Source organism: Apteryx mantelli, chromosome 1, assembly GCF_036417845.1.
Source record: "Apteryx mantelli isolate bAptMan1 chromosome 1, bAptMan1.hap1, whole genome shotgun sequence".
Classification (NCBI taxonomy): domain Eukaryota; kingdom Metazoa; phylum Chordata; class Aves; order Apterygiformes; family Apterygidae; genus Apteryx; species Apteryx mantelli.
This window is the reverse complement of record NC_089978.1, coordinates 182,801,247-182,816,079: the sequence shown is the minus strand read 5'-3', so window position 1 is coordinate 182,816,079 and position 14,833 is coordinate 182,801,247. Positions and strand designations below refer to the sequence as shown.

General features: G+C 38.1%; 1 long non-coding RNA gene across 1 annotated transcript; it reads left to right on the top strand.

Moving 5' to 3' along the window:
• The first annotated feature begins 5,557 nt into the window (after window positions 1–5,557).
• On the top strand, window positions 5,558–12,215 carry LOC106488538 (uncharacterized). The gene is made up of 3 exons (XR_001293217.1): window positions 5,558–5,631; window positions 7,358–7,525; window positions 12,102–12,215. It is a non-coding gene; the product is annotated as an uncharacterized lncRNA (long non-coding RNA).
• Window positions 12,216–14,833: the final 2,618 nt, after the last annotated feature.

Sequence of the window (14,833 nt, the reverse complement as noted above, 5' to 3'; positions counted from 1 at the left end):
ATTTTACCAGTGGCAATTTTTTTCCTTCATGCATCAAACATACAAGGCTTGTAATTACTAGTACTCAGAGGGGTTTTTTAATAGTTTTAGCTAACACATTTTAATGGTTATCACAGTTCTCTGGACACCCATTGCTTATCCATTTACTACTCAGTATTATTTATCACTTTTTTTTGTGCCTAGTTCCTTCTCTTGTATAGCTTACACCTCTTCCCTTCACCTTTGCACCTGGCACACTACAGTTTACAGTTAGAATGTGAAGCTGTATAAGGCTGTGCCTGGGAGATTTCTCTTCAAAATGCCATTACCTGGCAGGAAACTCGTATATACATTTACGACAAAGATTTACTTGAGAATTTTTGTGGTTATTAGAGAGAGGGCTAGAAGGACCATTAAGTATCCCTGTTCTTTTTTTTTCTTTTTTTTTTTTCTTCCTAGATAGATGCTGGTAATAACACCAACCCAAAGACACTTTTGCTGCTTATGTATTGATTAAGGCAATCCATATTAAATTCATCACTGTTAATTCCCATTGTTAATGGGAACACAATTTTAATAGTATTTCAATTTTTTTTTCTTCCAGATATCAGGTTGTTTTCTAAGCACCAGGTGGCAGATATGTGCAAAATGTTCTCCAGTCTCAACAGCATTTTAATTAATGTTTTTTTGACAGTTTTGTGAACTTAGGTTTGCTACCGGAAAGTGGTTTTTTTCCATTTCAGTGTTCTTCAACCAATTTAAGAAGGGTAAATAGTACTGACTGAGTTGAGAGGCCAATGGCTACAAAAGCAGCACAACTGTTTTATTATTATTATTATTATTATTATTATTATTCAAAATAAAACCCATTAACCTCAGTGTTTTACAAACTAAAATACTGTTTTTGCATTTAGCCTATCATTTTGCTTCTTCCCTCTGGATCACTCAATATTTATGTGCGGTACATGCCTCTTTTAAGCAAAACCATATCCTGAAGTTCATGAACACATCACTGCTGATTCTACCTTGTTTTGAGAGCTGATAACGGAGCTGCATCACTTGCCTTGAGACTTGTTCATCTGGTTAGAGAATTTTGTTTCTGTAGAGATAACCAAATAATCTTCTGCACGTTACAAAACCATCTGACAGCTTTGTGAGAAACTTAACTAGTTACCTCCCTGACTTCAAGGCTCTAAGGACCTACAATGTGCTGTGACAGGAAGAAAAAAAAAAAAAAAAGTTTGCAACTTTTGTTTATTTGGCAAGTGAACTAGTTTTTAAAATTCATTCTCTGATGTTTCTTTACTTTTTCAGGGTGAAACTGTGTTGCAGTATGAATGAAGAAAATGCGACTTGGGTACTTGACTAAATTCCATACTTTGCTTGCACTCAATTGCAGGTGCAAAATTGCATGATTTTTCTCATAAGTACACCTATTTTTTTACTTAATTTTAATTTTGAGTTGTTAAACTTCTATCACTAGCTAGTGCTTAATGAATATTCTGAATGTCTTTAGCTTCTAAGTACGTTGGTGAAACTTTCAATATTCCAAAATACAGTAGGAAGCAACAGCTTAATTTAAATGCAGCAAGAGGTCAACTAGGATGATAAAAACAAAGAATAGCAACAATGAGAAATTACTGTTATGTATGCATCTTGTTTCTCTTTAGACTACTGGATAAAATTAGTTGAAATTTAATTTTTAAGTTGTTTATGATACATTTGTACTATTTCAGTTTTTAAATGGTTTCAGCTAGAACATGAAATCATGTAGGCTTCTAGTGAAACATCTCTTTTCCCATGCAAGTAGCTAATACATGTCCAAACTTAAAATTTACATTTCAACTTTCAGAGGAAAAACCTCTTGAATGCCCAGGGGCTAGGCTATGAAAGGAACTCAATAGCATCAGAATATGTAGTATTTGCTATCCTTCCTCCCCTAAAAACTATATATTTTTTTAAGGTGCTCATGTTAAATAAGCTGTTGGCACTTCTTATTCCCACAGTTGTGAAGAATACTGTACTTTGGGACAGACACAAATTTCATCTGATGTGCTGGCTGCTGCTTTGAGAATATTTTCACCTGAAGTGGTCATTAGTTTTTTTGCCCTCAATTTCTAATTATGCAGTATTTGGCAGATCTCACTTTTTTTTCATACTCTATAATTCAACTTTATTTCAAGTAGCCTTATGCCTCATTTCTTGACCCTATGAATAAAGATATCAGGATGGTTCACTGAGAAACTTGCACATACATGTTAATAACATGTTCAAGGTTAGAGGTTAAATGAAATATGCTAAGAAAAGTGTTTTTCAGCTGATGATCAGTAAAATGGAGACCTGATCAGACAAAACTGCACATCAGTTTAACAACTCCAAACCCTAAAGGATTCAAAAGCATTTCACAATTAAATTATAGTTTCTAAGCTTGCATCTTTAAGCAGTAGCATAGTGACTGATTACTTCTCTGGGTAAATATAAATATTAAGAGCTGGAGAAAAAGAACCAAGGTTTATGTCTTTAGGCAGGTAACAAAAGTGACAGCTTTGGGATTTAAAATTTTGAGAACGGATAGTGCTGAAGTATTCTGCGGCTCCCTTTTCTTGTGTGTGTTTATTAAGGCAAGAATTGCACCAAGTCATTTTTGTTTTAAAAACAAACAAGATCTGTAATGTGGTGTTTTATTATTGAAAGACTTTGAACTTCTAGATAACCTCCATGTTGTATTTTTGAATGCTCATTGTGAAAGGTCTGTCTTTGCACAAGTGAAGGAGGGGGTGCACAGTCCAAGGCTTTGTAAATGAATCATTCATGCATATATTCACTGTTTGAAAAGTTATAGTTCTTTGTGTAAATGTACATAAATTCAGCTGGAATTCAAAATTCACTTAAAAACAAGTCCACTTCAAAGAAAACAAAACAGTGTGATACATATGCACCATCAATGAAACATAAACTTCATTTTCATGATGAGATTTAGTCTTCTAAGTCCCTCACAGAGCCTGTGATTTAGATGCCTAATGGCTGCCTAGGTTTCAGACAGTAACTCATTTCACTTGCTTTCCAGGCATACACAGCTCTCTACTTAAAACTGAAAATTCTCTAGGCCTGCAGCTTTAGTCGGGTCCATGTGCTCAGAAATGCTTGTCCTGATTAGAGTGATGACTATGTCTCACCTAGAGCTCTGTTCAGAGCTACCTCAAGTCTGCATAGGTAACAGGGATAACATTGAAAAGTTAGTTTTGAAGGGATTGTGGTTAACTTTTTGGTATTTCCTGGTTTCTGCATGGAAATCCAGTAGTTAAAACATAATCTGTAACTATTCCTGACAAGGTTTGAATCTGCATCTCCCACTTCCTGGAAGTTATTAACCATGAAGTTGTGAGAGCGCTCTCCCTCACTGCTCTTTAGGATGAGCCATAGACAGCCAGATCTGCAATAGTTTTAGAACTGGGCAGTGAACAGGCAAAGGAAACTCATAGTCTAATTTACTGATTATGGCATTGGACAAGACAAGCTGAGCAGTTTTTTGGACTTTGCTATATGAATTCTACCTTAGAAGACTACTAGATGAAGAAGAATTAAAAAAAAAAAAGTCAGCAGGGGTGACACAACACATCTCTCATTCCTGGGTTACTCTAGCATCTGTTGGCTTGTGAACTTTATGATTTCAGATTTCTTCAAGCTGAGTAAAGCCACTATCTCTATTGGGTGTGTTTCCTCAGAAGAGGGTTAGATCCTGGATGAACGAACATGTCTAGATCAGATGGAATCAATTTCCCTTTACCTTCAGAAATTCTACAACTTTTTATTGGCTGTAGAAGAAATGTGTATATTAGTCAAACTGGAAATGATTTTCTACCTGCCACAGGTTAGGCATTATTGCATGGTGACACAGGAGGTATGCTAGGCCCTTAAATTAGAAGACTGGACTCTGCCACCTTCATATGTAGTGTTTGGAAATGATCATAGGTACAAGATGGGGTGAAAATAGACAACCGTCTGCTGCTTTGCAAAGCTTTGCATCTTCCTTTTGTTGTCCTTCTTAGCAGCAGCAGCTGGTGAACTGCAGTGTTAGATGAATATTGGCATTGCTCTGGACCTCTGAGAGAACATGGGGAATGTCAGTAGAGTGCAAAACCCATCTGGTATATGGTAAATGCTAGGCCTGCAAGTCAGTGTGTGTCTGCTCCTGGGATAGTAGTTTATTCTTTAAGCATCTTATTGCTGGTCCGTCTGCTAGTCCTGGGCTTGGTGCAACAGATCTGCTTACTCCACTCAGATGCAGCCTAATATAAGCTGGGCAACACTGATCTGTTCATTCTCTTTATACCTAATGACTGATTTACCTAATATCCACATTACCTTTTGGAGTATTTAATAATCACTTTCAGAATTAAGAGAGTTTAGCGAGTAGTTGTCATACAGTCAGGATTTATTAATTCTTAAACCAATGTGAGCCATCATTTGTGTACCATCTAAGGCCATCTAATACGCAATTCATGTTCATAAAGTATAAATCTGGGTTTTTTTTTTAAGGATTTGTCAATAAAAACATAAAGAAAAAAACCCACAAAATCTATGTATTGTAGCCGTAGGGCAAGATCTGAAATGTTTCAGTCTATGGTATTTAATGGTCATGAACCTGTTTGCAATTTCAAATGGCTAATGTGATCTAGCTGTATTTAAAATAAACTGTTTTGAGTTTTGCTTACTTTTCATTAATAAACTGGCAATAAGTACTTGTGCATTTGCTGTTAATAAGAAGATACATTTCTAAGGCTGTGAATTCTTTCTAGTGTTTTTTTTCTCTTTAAGGATAAAAGACAGAAACAGAGTTGTCACTGTAAGGATGATGAATTTAATTTGTACCACTTTCAGTGTTGCTTTCGTGGAACAGGTTGGCACAATATTTGTATTTTAAAATAGAAAAGCAGTAAAACCTTTCAATGTTTCACTGTCTGAAAAGTGAAATTTAATTAAATTTGAAGCTTGTTTATAGTCTAATCTGATCCTGCGTGGTACGAAATGCTCTCACATTTCTTGCCTTTGCATTTGGAGCTGGGAATGCTTAGCACTTCACTAAATAAACCTGATCTTCAGTCCTTGTGAAGTCAGTGGGCTTCAATCAGACCTCTGTCAGTAAGTCAAAGGTGATAAATCAATAAATGAAGAAGCCACACTTTCATTGTGGAATGGCTACTTGAGAAAAGGGCCACTTCAGTAATGCTTTGTATTTCGTGATAGTTAGACTTTACATAATTCCTTTACAAGCATTAAGCTAAGGCTTTCAGAAGTCTGGTAGAAATCTTAGTATAAATATAAACAAACTATTTTTTTTGATTTGTCACCTAGCATTGCTACTGTATGCTTTTTCACTGACTTTGCAGTATAATTCTATTCTTGTAGTGCATTTTGTACGTTTGCCCAGAAGTTTGCCCTGTATAAATTCAATTTCCCCTCTCAGTTCTATGCTACCACTTCTTCACTACTCCTGACAAATTACAGTAAAGAGACACGATCTGTAAGACAAAAGCAAAGTAGAACTTGGTTTAGCTGCTGCTGTTGAATTCCAGAGCTTTATTTGACACCCTGTCACTCCTGGGCTGATGCCGTAGACTGCCAGCTTCAGAAGCTTCCCTGAATCCACAGGTAGTTTGTATGACAACTTTACATTCTTGTAATCATCTGACCATTGTCCACACACAAGCATGTTGAACTTGGTTAGCAGTAGTTACACCTGAGTGTCAGCTCTGAGTGGTCCTGTTAGGGGGAAAAAAAACCCACAAAATTCTGAGGCTGAACCTCAACTATTGTAGTGTCCCTGTTACAAAATTTAATTAGATATTTAGCACTGAAGTGATCTACAGTGGTTTTAATAATAGTAACATTTTGTAAACTGCATTTAATGCTAAAACGTTGAGGCAAAGCATTAAAGACACTTGTTTGTTATCATTACAGTTTTGGTTGGAATGTCTGCCTAAACCAACGATCAACAAAAAAACACCTTAGTTATTTTGATTCATTCTTATCTCTTTACTGTTCCATAGTCCAACCTATTTGCCAAGGACTGATTTGTATTTTACTCCACTTGGACTAAAATTGCATCCAAATAAACTTCAGTGAACACATTTTGTAATTGTGAAGCAGACCTGGATTTGAAATAACATTCTCATGATCAAAGATTCTAAGAAGCTTTTGTAGTAATTGGAGAATAAAAACTGTATAAAATGTGTTTGCTTCTCATATTTAAACTAGGCATAAAGATAAAATACATGAGAGCCTTATTAAATGAACATACAGATATTGCATCTGATAAGATCAAAGCAGTTGAGTGGGATTTTAATTTAGGCATTTGACTGACTTTGTCTTAAAAAAAAATGTTTTTGAAGTAATGCTGGCCTTGTTCCATAATATCTGAGAGGTTCACTTAGTTGTAGATTGCTCCACTGAGCTATTCTCTCCACTGCTGATATATTATTATTTATATAGTATCCTGAGAATACTATATGCTGCACATGCAGGTGTGCAGACAGGGTTCCAGACCTGAAGACCTTCAGTCTAAATGGACTATATGGGATGGGTGGAATAATAAATTGCAGATCTCTACTTGGACTTCAAGAATGTCTTTCAGCTCTAAATTATAGCCTCCAACCACTTGGAACTGAATAAGCATTCAGGACAGTTCTCATCCTGCTGTGGCAACACAATTCAGTCTGACTATGGTGGATTAGTGACATGACTGTTCTTTCATGGATTTTGCCACATTTAACAAAATTGGCTTCTTTTAAAAAATTTAATATTCCTGTAGAAAGTGCTTTGGAAGTCACTTAGATGAAAATTGTTTTATGGGCTTTGAAAAAGGGAGAAAGAGAAACAAAGCTTGAGCCAAAATTCTCTGAAAATCTCCTATTAGCATCAAAAAAGCTTTGAATCATGGGGTCAGAATGGGCCCGCAGAAGTTTGGTGCAGAAATAAGTAGCCCTGGGAAGAAAACCTGAGGAGAAAGCACGATCTCTAAATACCTTGCTTTGTTACTTCGACAAAATAAGCCTCTATCAGCCAATTGTGAATGCAGAATTAAAAAACAAATACTTCAGGCTGTTTTAGAGAGGTTTGCACTAGAACCTGTGTCTTTATTAAGATTGGGATATGCAACCTGCCTTGACCTCTAACAAGAAGGGCGGCTATGTGAACCAGTTCAGGGAGGGCCAAGGGGATGACAGGCAGAGAAGAAAAAAAAGCACCAAAGATTGTCTAGGTCCAGTTATCAGTTCAGTTTTTCTTCTTTAATATAAATGCAAGACTTTTTCTTATTGACTCATTAAAGCAAAAATTCTTCTGCTTATGCCATCTTTCCATCTTTCCTCCTGTTAAGGGGCAGTAAGGAATGACAGCTGGGATGGGACAAATACCAGCCTTTAGGACAGTTATCTAAGCTCCCTGAGTCAGACTGTTTTGGAAAAAATTCCATGAGCAGGACCTCCTTGGTCTCCAGCCTTCGGACTCTTCCCTGTACTTGTTTCTGTGTGAGAAAGTAATGTTGGTATGTATTTTGATTGTGTCCCTGACTGAGCTTAAAAGCTATGCTGTTATAAGTAACAGAGGGAAATATAAACATTTCTGCTTAAAATAATTATTGCTTAAAATATCATTAAATTAGCAAGTCTGCTTTTATTTCCCTTGCTTCAAGCAATTATGTAGTTTGCTTATACCATGTTTTATGTGTGAATTTAAGCAGTGCTAAAGGTAAGAATAATATACTGACTGAAAAATGAAGCACTGTAAAAGCACCTTTATATTCCACTACCACTAACTCTGCTTTGCCATACTTCATCTGTTCTTGTTCTGTGTCTCTTCTGAGGGAACATGCCCAAAGTTATCTCACAGGCTTTTATGTTGGCTGTCTCAGCTCTAACTTTAAAAGTTATTTTTCGAGGGCGGGAGCGGTTCTGCACCTTGGACAGCTCGCTCTGTTACCCTCACTTAGCGTTTTCTGCCCCCATGGTAAGAAGGAGTCCCTTAACCACCAGCGCTTACAGTGTGGAGAAATAAGGAAAACTGTCATTAATCTTTTTCTTCTCTTGAAACACCAGGCTGTGATCAGTAGCTCACCCCCAAGCAGGGGTGGGACTCCTCAAGACCAGGGTGGGCAATCTCCTTCGCAGGCCCCTGATTTTCATCTGTCTGCATGAATCTCAGTCCTCGGTTATCCGCTCGCTTGGAGATGTGCTTCGGGGCCTGCGGACAAGGGCGCAAGGAGGAAGGCAGGGGAAGCCGGCTGTGCTGCTGCTCAGAACTGTTGATCTTGCGCTTTCCCTGACCATGGCTTTCACTAACAAATTATGATTAAGAGGCAGGAAAGAAGCATAACCCTGCAAGTGTCAGCATGGGTTTCCTCTGCAGATTTGTTGCTGAGCAGGCAGAGCTGTTTTGGAAGAGAGAAAGCGAATGTGTTTGCACTTTTTTTCAACCTGACAATTTGACTTCTTCAGAGAAGCTTTTCTTTCTTTCACAAAGTAATATATCCACCCCAGGGAAACTTCAGAAGGGGAGTGTGGGGCCAATTCACTTCAATAGTTGCATCAAGCCTAACTTGATCTAATATGTTTTATCTTTTCTTCCCTAGATAGGAAAAACGCTGGATGAAAACAAACACAGAATTATATCTGATTTTGCTGACTCAGATCTATAACAACTAGGGGGGGAAATGCAGGCCGCAACTTTAAATGTTCTTGCTCAGCTCACTAAAAGGCAATTTTTGAAAAATCCAGGCCATCTCTCTCTGATTGCAGAGGCCACAGTAGCTTGTATTTTAGAGAAAAGTAGACACAAAACTCTGGTATGTAATGCAGATTAGGATGTGACATTAAAGACCATTTCCCGAAGACAATTCAGTCATTCTGCCGACTGCAATGTGCCTTAGGTATGCAAATGGCCAAGCAGGGCAGTGGTTATCTGCCCGTGCCGATGCTCCTTTTTCCACCACTGCTAACTATGCATTTTTGTGAAGATACTTGCCACCCCTATAGGCATTTGGTCCCCTCAGAGCCATTTTAAGAATCTCTGAGCATGAAAAAAAGTTTATTTAAAGGGAGTCCTAGAATCTGGAATGACAAATGCATCCATTCATGAAAAGCATCAACAAGATGCTTGGGAGGTTTTACAAAATACATTCTGTACATAGCTGATGGCAATATACATACCAATAACTATTCTAGTAAAAGATTACATTGATTTGTCATTTATCTTTTTTCATTGTCTCAGATCCTATGGCCAGAAACTTTCTGCTAGCACAACATTTTTCCTGACTGGAAACCCTAGAAGAACATATTCTTGTAAGGATGCAGGCTCTAGGAAAAAGTAATGTTATTTCTAACATTCTCTCTCTAGTAGTCACCATTCATAACTTTCAACATATACTGTGAAAAGACTGAGAAAACCATTGATTGATTTAAATCTGCCTTAATTTCTTACCAAAGGCAAAAACTCCACGCACTGGTGCTTAATCACACTTTGCATCATGTACAAGCATGCAGTTTTCCATACAAATTCCATAAGGTGTTTAATCTGCTATTGCAAAAATACTTATTTGCATACAATCACACCCTACTGTGGTTTTAAATGTTTTCTGAGAATACATTTCGAGCCTATTATCTTAACCTCACTGGCTTTCTACCCACATATAGACTAGCAGACATGCAAACACTTTAATTTTTCTTCAGGCCTGACTGCAATTAAGTTGAAGAGCATTTGTTCTTATTAAAAACTATAGGACTCAGCTTATTCTATAAGTACTGTTTGTGAACACACTGTCATTTGGCTACTAACCAGTCACAGGGTCTGCATCTTGCAAATAAAGTTCTTGTTATGTGAGAAAACAGTGATGGGTAGTTCGGGGCATTTTGGAGTGTAAACTTTGTTCATGCCATGCATGCCAGTTGTGGAACATAAGCAGTCAGTCACAAAGAGCACGCGCATAGCTATCTTATCTTTCAGAAATCTTAACCCAAATACCAGAAAGCATTGACCCTAGTTAGAGAAATCAAGGTGAAGAGGAACATCTCTCTCCCTGCTTCCTTGTTGGAGACCAGCTTGATCAAGGTGGGGAGAAAGTGCACTTACACTATCACATCCTGTAATATAGGAGGACACGTGGTGCAAGGTGCAACTCCCTTAGCCAAGCTCTCCCCCATCACTGCATATCTGGCAAACTAACTATGTACCATTTATTTAAAGAAGACAGTGCACAGTTGAAAGCAAAAACTGCAAAAATGGATTTACTGACTCCTGTCATGGCTGTTCCCTCGCAAACAACTCTTCCTCCACGACACAATCTCATTTTTACGAAGTATTTTAAGGAGGACTGTCAAATCATTAGCCCCAAAAGTACCATAGCTGACTCTTGCTTTCTTTATAGTAAATCCAAGGTGCCTTGTCCCCACTGCATTCTTACACTGAGTTTTAACATATATTAGTTAACCCAGACCAAAAATTTTCCACTTCTGTCAGTGAACATGCTGCATAGAATAATATGGGCTTAGGGCATAAACACAAGGTAAGACTCGGTCTTACGACAAAAGGTTAGAAGGGGCCACTGGAGGCCCCTAGTGCAACCTCCTACTCAAAGCCGAGCCAGTTAGAGCAGGTTGCTCAGGACTGTGCCCAGCGAAGCTCTGAATCTCTCCCAGGAAGCAGATTCCACAACCTCAATGGGCAACTTGCTCCAATATTTGACCACCTTGGTGGTTAAAAAATAAACAAACCTCTAATCAGAATTCCCCATGTTTCAACTTGTGTCCATTGCCTCTCAGCCTACCACTGTGCACCTCTAAGAAGAATCTGCCTTGGCCTCCCCTACATGCAACAGCAATAAGATCTTCCTTTAGCCTTCTTCTTAAGGTTGAACAAACTCAGTTCTCTCAGTCTTTCATCATACACCACTTTTTCCAGTCTCCTGACCATCGTGATGTCTCTTTGCTGTACTCTCTGTAATGGCCGTACTGCATCAGACTATGGGTCTGTCAAATTCTTTTCTGATCTTAATGACCAGGACTGAACAGTTAGGAGGACAGTATAAAGAACAGGTCAAGTACAGTACAACAATCCTTCTTGGTATATACTCAAGAGTTTTTAGTAAAGCATTAGTTAGGGACATCCTGAACCAAAGGCTACATGCATCTCATTGCATTTATTAGCTGCCAATGGCATTGTTTCCCATAAACTTGTTTAATCTCTTTTTGAAAGAAATGATAGTTTTAGCTTCCACAACTTCTGGAAGCAGTGAGCTCCATACCTGTGCAGCTTCTGAAAAAAAAAAAATTCCTTTTAGTTGTTTTCCCTGTCCAATATTTCCCCTGTGTGCCCACTTACTTACAAAAAAAAAGTGAATGATAGTTCCCCGCCTTCTCTCCACCACCTATTATTTTATATTCTTCAGTCATCTTCCATCAGCCTCCCAGGCATTGTCAGTTTTGTCTTTTTCAAACAGAAAAGTCCTAGTATTGGCAGTGACATTTTAAACATAAACCATTTCTATGTTTGATTATTCTTTTTTACCTTTACTTTCTTTCTGACATGAGATAACCAAAGCTTCATGCTGTTCTCAAGATGTGCACATGCTACTGATTTATACAAAGGTGTCACAATGTTTTCTGCTCTGTTCTATCTTCCTTTTCTAATAATTTCTGATATTTTTGACTTGGCAATGGAAATGAAGTTTCAAAAGAACTACCCATAGAGACTGTAAGATCTCTTTCCTCAGCAATAATAGCTCATGTAGAACTTACCATTATGCATATAGTTAGGATCATTTTTTGCCTGTATGCATTACTTTACACTCACTGGGACTGAACTTCATCTTCTAGTTTAACCTATACTCCACAGGATGAGATCCTTCTGTAACTCTTTACTGTCAGCTTCACTTCCACTACTGTAAATGATTTTGAACCAGCAGCAAACTGTGCCACTTCCTTACTCACTCTCTTTCCAAGACCATTTCTGAGTACGCTGACTAGTGCAGGTCCCAGCATGAATCCTGGTGGGAGTCCAATCGTAACTTCCCTGAAGTATAAAAAAACGACTATTTATTGCTATTTCATTAACTCTTCTCTTTCAACTAGTTACTGCTTCAGAAGACAGCCTTTCTTCTGAACCTATGACAGCTCAGCTTCTTTAGCAGCATTGGTGAGGGATGGTGTCAAAAGCTCTTCTGAAATCACCACATTGACTGTATCACCCTGGTTTATTAGTTTGTTGATGTTGTTAAAGAACTTCATAATTATGACAAAGCTTTTCAATCAACAAAAAGACATGTTGATTTTTCTACAGTCTATCATATCTGTCTGTCTGCTGAATTCTCAACCCACTTTCCATCACACATTTGCTGCATGGCCTGAGACAAGTCTTGGTGACTACATCAATAACAGGACTCAGGTGCTGAAAATGGACACTTATAATTCTTAGATTCAAAATAACTGTCTTCAAAATACTCACCCAGTTACTTTCCAGCTATAGAGCTGCTTACATTTCCTAAACTCTTATTTCAGTGGGGTTCCCAAAACATCTCTATGTCTGCTCTAGTGTATGATTCCCAGCAATCTAATTCTGCTCCTAAGTGTCCAGTCTGGACAGCCTTGAGTATCAAAACTGAATGATTTCAGGGGCTAGAATTAAGGAAACTGTAATAACCTTGTGGTGGTTGTAGCATCCCCCAAAAGAATGAAAATATGAATTCATATTTTCACAGATGGAGGATTGGAACCAAACCAGGTCTCCCACAAGCAGGAGTTTTGGTGTTTCTAATCCCTGAACTACAGGAAAAGGACAGGAGGGTTTCTCCTGGCCCTTCAGTGTTCATGTCTTGTATGAAGGCCTTCTAACACCACGAGTCTACTGATATTAACTCCCAGCAGAGGAAGCAGCTCCCTGCAACCCAGTTTTATTTTTGAGGATGTGGAAAGATGCGCTAGCAAATGTTGCAGTCATACTTGCCTGCCTGCTCTGCCTTGGCATTGAAACACCTCCTGTGTAGCAGAGTTGGCAAAATGGAGTGTTTGTGAGAGTCCTGCTTAGGAAGTTGCAGTGTGGTCCTAACCTAGCACTCTTGAATTCGCACTGTAGTGGTTAAGGCACACCATCCATCTGCAAATTTTGCAGTAGTAGCTAGTACCTGCTAGTGGGACAGAACAGACACAAGCCCAGCATCTTACAAGATTCTTCGACACTAAGCCCCAAACACTGTGGCTTCAGTCACATAAGTGTCATTGGCATTTCACAGTGAATGGTCCCACCCTCCACTTATGTCCCCCAGGTACTGTATAGGAAACCTGGACAGAGCAGTAAGTGCTGCTGACTGCACCAAGCAGCAGGATTCTTTAATGTAGACTGCTGCAACACTGAGCACTGCAATACCAAGACCCTCTGTAGACCTAACCTACTCCCTTGTCTGTAAAATGAAGATATTATCCTTCTCTTGAAAAGGAGACATACAAATGATCCCACTAATGCTAATGAAGCATCAACTAATACACTGATAAATGTCGTAAGAATACCTAAATATTTATTCACTGAATGAATAAATAAATAAGGCAAAGGGTACTCATTGCATGCAGAGGCCTAAAATAACCACCTATCTTCTCCTGTGAGAACCATCTATTCTGTGTCCTGAATAACGATGGGGCCAGAAAATAGAAAAATGGTGTATGATGCTGCACTTAATTCTATCATATTCTGTGCTTACAAGAGAATCAAATTACTGTTGCACAAGCGGCCTAATTTTAAAAAGTTTCACACCATGACAATGCCTTTGAACACTGCTTTGCACATACTATGTTTTTAAGCATGCACAGTTCTGAGACTCTGAAACTCTGAAATACAAGGGGGTGAATTAAGGACATAGCAGCAATCTTCACTTGGAATTTCCTTGCTTTTGTCAGCTGAAGTCAGATCTTGAATCTTATTGCAACATATTGTAGCTTTTTTGCATTTAAATAGATTTACACCCCCCTTAGTTATCACAGGCTAGTTGGTAACAGAAGTGTGTACAATCTGCAGTCAGCACGTTGTTGCTGCTCCTGGAAAACAGCCAGCAAGAAGTTACAGGAACTGCATATGGCAGCCTTTGTTATGGGAATGAAAATAGTTGAATTTGGTTAAGCACGAAGTTCATCTGTGAGGCAAAATGAATTTGTTTATATATGCGGGAGGCCCAAAAGGCAGCTTCATTTGTAACAATGTTTTCAGGTTTTCAGTATGCACATGGATAAGGGACCAAATATCTATCTCAAGTAGTAAATACATAATATCTCAGCCAGCAAGCTCAGCCCTAAAATGAGATCAGAAAGAAAATGAGGTCAGAGAAAACTCTAAGCTTAAAATTATGTTTTTACAGCTCATTGTAGTATGTTTAAATGTCTATAGACCAACTGCCAAAGTGAGAAGTATCCTCTCTTTCACAGTACATTACTTAGAATTCATGGATCTTTTAACCACATCAGTAGTATATGCGTACAAGACAATTTATGCATCTGAGGAAAAACAAATTATAACACAAACAGCCACCTGAGGAATTCCTGAATGACCAGTTCTGCTCCACTTTTCTCTGGATGTCACAGATATAAGAGCAGAAGCTTTGTCATGTTCCAGCAGTCACTTCATGAAACATTTCACTATATGAATTAAACTGCAATTAAACTGCAAGACACCTTCATTTACCATTAAACTTTTTTAAAAATTTATTTTTAACAGAAATGTTGGCAGCCTAATTAATGATGGCAATATTCAATGAACTAATGGTTTAAATGGGCCCATTCTTGTACTACTTTCTGAAAGAAAATGACTATTAGCTATATTA